Below are 5,724 nucleotides of genomic sequence, written 5' to 3'. Positions count from 1 at the left end.
CCTTCTCCTCGTATAAGTTATCCACAGTCAACTATCTCTCATGATTATGAATATGATAAATGTATACTAGTATAAAAAAAAAAATATAGCTTGAAATCTTACCGCCAAGTCAAGATCAAGTCACAATTCACAAACAACAAGTCACTATGGTCACATAGTGTACAACACAAGTCAAGGTAAGGTTTCAAGCTAATAGCCCTGATGAAGGCTAGAAATTCTGGCCGAAACGTTGGCACGATTAAATAAGTTACTTCAACTTATTTATTTTATTTTAACCGCACCTCCCAACGATCTTCTAGTATATTTATCATTTTCATTATGTATGTATAGTATGAATTTAATAATAAAGAAGGTTACAAAAAAAATCTTGGTTTTGTAATTATCCCCAATGAAGGCGTAAAATTCTGGCCGAAACATTGGCACTAATAAATAATTTGTGTTTTATTCTTATTTTTAAGTTATTTGCGTTCTTCACTGAACACATCCGCAATCATCTTCTCTTCATAAATAATGTAATTTTTTTTTTTAACCGTGTACATGGATTACAAGAGCTCAAAATATTTGATGTATTTTAATAAAGAAGTGGAGCACACAGACATGAACTAAGAGTAAAATATAGTACTTTCTAAGAACTACTACTCCATGTTTCTTGGAATACTATGATACTGAAGGGGGTTAGATCCGAAATAGAAACGAAGTGTCAATTAGAGGAAATGAAAGGAAATATGGCACAGAGACAATTTCGGCGGGAACAAAGGAAGATACATAGAGGCGACCATTATCTTCCTGATACAAAAGGCAGTGCGATACATTGGGCTGCTTCGCTACTCCGCTACTATCTCTACGGGCCTTTCACCAACCATTCAATTTACCTTTTCAGATATTATTTCTAAATAAAATACCTTATCGGATGTATTTTTCTTTTGTATACTTTCTTAACTCTGTATATGGAATATATAAAAAGAGATGTATTGCTATTACGAAAAATATATATTCCAATTTTCGATGGAATATAGGTTTTGAGGTCCCGGGAGTCTAAATACTAAGTCTCTCAAAATGGCTTGCTCGAATGTGCAAAATGTGAACAGCCTAACTAAAAACTAAAATTGTATATATGTATATATAGTTGACCGTAAAAATTGATGTATACGAAGATGGTCAGGGTTGCGGTCAAAGGAGAAACAAAAATAGTTTACAACTATTTATTTTCCGACGTTTCGCCCCACTTTGTAGGGCTTCATCAGGGCTGACCAGAACAAACGGGTGAACAGTCTACTACAAAAAGTAAAATTGCATTAGCTATAACAAACATTATCCAAATCGTTTGAACCCTATTTGTTAAAACATAATAACTTGTCGAACGTTTTGGACGATTCGGCTATTCTTAAGGACAATCTAATAAAATAACAGCTTTTATTAGTAACTTATTATTAACAGTAACAATAAATTATTAATTATAATTTGCATAACTTAATTTTGGAAACTCCAATTTCACCACTTGCATTAATTAGTTCACCAGGAAAACTTTCAGTCCCCACATATTTATAGGGTTTTAATTTTGCGATGACCATTTCGACTTCCTCCTAAATCAGTTATTCTATCCACTGTTCAGCACTCTGATATTCATTCAAAGGGGATTAACAATTATTTCCCGTATTCAGAATACTGTTGGGAGGCAGTGGTAGCTGCGTGGCAACGCGCCAGTCTACCAACCCGAAGGTTGTCAGATCGAATCCCAGTCCCACCCGGGCTTTTTTCAAGCATAAAATAATGCAAAACTCACTCTCAGGCACCCCCCCCCCCCCGGGAATTTGTGAGACTCATTAGCCAATAGATGGCACTCACAAATAATAGATCTTGGAGTGATGAACCCACCCTACGAAAAAAACATGTCAAGAAACGCCCAATGTATTTGAAAATACATTACGCGAGGACTTAGACCTCAATGATCTGTCACCCATATAAAATAATTATAATTCAGAATACTGTTAAAGTGTTTCTTAAACATGTCCAAATGTCTACCAGATTAGCTAAAAAATTATTTTTATCTCCATCACAACCGAGTGGAATTTCCCCGATAGGTTAACCTTTGTACATTTCTCTGACGGTATTTTCGATTTTGTTATTTTCTATCTATTATTTTAATTTTAAGATATTCTCTTTTTTCTTTTATTTCTGAGGAATTTAGAAGTCTCATTCTTTGGGCCACGGAAGTAAGTAACATTGTTTTCGCTGGGACTATTGAGAATTTTTAACTTAGCGGCTTTTCGAACTTATTTTTTATTTCGAGCACAAATTGACTTCGAATTTAAGGTATTTTTAATTTTTCCAGATCCAAAAGAACCCGGAAATATAATTCAAGTTAATAGCATAGAGGCGTATAAGATGGGCGTTTAAGGTTATAGGGCTTAGTAACGAGCGGATCCCTAAAATGTTAATAAACACTGGACCGACGGGTAAATGCCCCAGGAATAGACCAAAACGTAAATGGGAGTATTGTGTTAAAAGTTATTGAACTTCGGAGTGATGTATGTGGAGAACGATTGGTGGTATCGGATTCGAACCTTCGGGTTCGTTAGGCCTTTATTATTAGTATAACATAATTTTTGTAACAAGGGCTCACATTGATTGATTAAAATTTACAGGAAATTATGCCGAAATTAATTTTAAAATTAAAATGAACCATCAGAATACAAGCAATATGGCAAAACATATTTCTTTGCCATCATCATTATTAATAAATGTTTTAGTGACAAACAGATAACTTAAAACATGGAATGGGGCAAGTTTTATTAGTAAGGAAATATATTTTCGTTTATTGATTATATTCTATAGGTTTATTTTAACTGTTATATTTACTTGGGCATATTAGCTTACGAATTTTAATATATCAATGTGAAGCTGTGATACTAAAATTAAAGTGTGCAGATTATAATCAATAATATTTAGATACTGTTAGTAATTAGAAAAGTTATTTTTTTAGATTTTCCTTGTTGATGGCCGGATTGGCCAAAACGATGGACATCTAATTATCTTTTAATAAATAATGTTGAGGCAATTTAGATAATTTTAGTTATTATTATTAAAACTTAACAGTCTTGTACAAGATAATAAAATATATAAAAAGTAAAATTATATTATATAATTTATTCAGATTCTTTAGACTGGTATTTATCTATTAAATAAATCAAATGGTATCCTTATTAAGTTTTAACTTTCTTTATTATATCAATAGTCCAACGTTTCGGGCTCAAGGACAATCTAAACATTTAACAGCTTATTATGTATTCATTTTTAATAATTTTAAAAACATAATAATATAATATACTATACCTTAAATATAAATTTACACCTCAAAATTAAAAAAAAAATGTATAGGAAGATGGTCAGGGTTGCGGTCAAAGGAGAAACAAAAATAGTTTACAACTTTTTATTTTCCGACGTTTCGCCCCACTTTGTAGGGCTTCATCAGGGCTAAAAAGATACAAATATACATCAATAAAAATAATAGACATAAATAATACATTTTTGTATCTTTTTAGCCCTGATGAAGCCCTACAAAGTGGGTCAAAACGTCGGAAAATAAATAGTTGTAAACTATTTTTGTTTCTCCTTTGACCGCAACCCTGACCATCTTCCTATACATCAATTTTTACGGTCAACTATATATACATATATTTAAAAAAAAATGTTTTACAGGTCATCAGTTACAAGTCAAAATCATCCTATGAAAAAGCCAATTAATATAAAATCAAATTATTTATTAATAAGCTTACCTAAGCTTATGTCTAGTTACCTATTTTTAAATCATTAATTTTAGATTAAGCTACACTATCCGCTGTTAGATAAACAAACTATTTATGACCTTCCTCACACTCAGGTCAGTCTTGTTATTATTTTAATTCAAATTATATTTTGGTCTCAATTTTTATTTATTCCAATTATTAAATTCATATTAAAATTAATTGTAAATAGTTAAAAAAATGTTTCCCAGATTTTTCATAATTATGCTGTTAAATGTTTAGATTGTCCTTGAGGATGGCCGAATTGGCCGAAATTTTCGATTATTGATATAATAAAGAATGTTGAGACTTAATAAGGATACCATTTGATTTATTTAATAGTAAAATTATAAATTAAAATATATCTGCCTGGGATTTTACATCAACCTTTCCGATATAATAGACTGACCGATTTTAACTTTGTTATCGATTTTCTCGAAAAGAACTCAAACAATTTTAATCAAACACAGAATATCAATGAACAATAAAGTTATGTATAATATTTGCTATGTTATACACTCATTAAAATAATAGCTTGGTAGGTTTTAAATACCAAATTTTTAGAAAATCATCCATCTTATTCAGAACTATTAATTATTCGCAATGTTTCAGGCCATCGCCCTATTAGCAGATGCACTGTGATGTACATTACATTTCGTTAATTCAATATTTATATTGTTATTATTAGACTGAGTGTAAACCCCTACCCTTGGCGAGCACGTCGACAAAGGAACCGATAATCGTTTATACCGATAATAACTCCTCAACATTTTATAAAATCCCTACGTTCAGGGAAAACCTGTCTTTCTTGAGATGCTAAAAACAAATTACATTGGATATATTGGTTAAATTTATGTTACCAATAATAAAGTACACGTATATGTTTAATTTAACTAAATAGAATAATATAAATCAAACTATCAATTGTGGTCATTAAATCTATATGAATCCTCAAATATGGCAATAGCCGTGCCAGCTAGTACTATGTAGTAGTAGTATATAGTAGTATATAGTACTATATATGATTATAAGTGAAAGTCATAAACGAAGAGGGTTGTTGTTAATGCCTTTCTCTTTTTTATAGTTGTCTGTTATAAATCCCTTTCTTTCAGTAAGTAAAGATTTTCATCGGCAGAAACTGGAGACGAAGTGAGATAGTAGGAGATTGGATGAAGGCTGGAGAAAGAAGATACGACGAGAGGTCGCAGACAAGCAATTAGTAGAACTGGCTTGGATCCAGCTGGGCCCCAGCTCTTGTTAATGTGGCCTGTCTGTAGTCTGTTGTTAATGTGGTCTGGCCTGTAGTCTGTTGCTAATGTGGTCTGTTAAGTCTGTTGTTGATGTTCCTTCCCCTGCATCAGTCTTCTATAGTTTGACAATAGGATTCAATTGTTGATGTCAGTCAGGGAACTCCTGTCCGCTTTTACTTTGGTTTTTATCAATGAATTGTTTTGAATTCTTTCTGTTTAAATCATTACTTTCATTTACCTATATATGGAATATATAGGGGCTGTGTGTAGCGTAAGGGAGTTAAGCGACGGCCTCGTGACTACAGCGGTTCGAATCCTCTTTTCATTTTGTGTGGCAAACCCACAAAATGAAAACTTGACCCCCCAAGAAGGTTAGAATATAAACTTTAGATCCCCGTATATCAGAAATGACTAGGAAGGGGATAAAAAAAATATATATTAAGGAGGATCATCATAAAACTGATCTACATGACTGTAATAAGGCCTATCTGGACATAAGGAGTTGAGCTTTGGGGCTCCATTAAACCTTGGAATTCCTCTCGTATTCAATCCTCACAATCCGAAATCCTTCGTAAAATCCTCAATGCAATTTAATTCTTTCACAAATAAAATCATACATAAAGACCTTAATGTTCCCTATGTAACCGATCTAGCCCGAACCAGATATCACTCCTTCCATTATAAACTCTCTA

The sequence above is a fragment of the Halyomorpha halys genome, unplaced genomic scaffold (genome assembly GCF_000696795.3).
Source record: "Halyomorpha halys isolate HHAL.00 unplaced genomic scaffold, Hhal_1.1 Scaffold1479.1, whole genome shotgun sequence".
Classification (NCBI taxonomy): domain Eukaryota; kingdom Metazoa; phylum Arthropoda; class Insecta; order Hemiptera; family Pentatomidae; genus Halyomorpha; species Halyomorpha halys.
Note: the sequence above shows the minus strand (reverse complement) of the source record.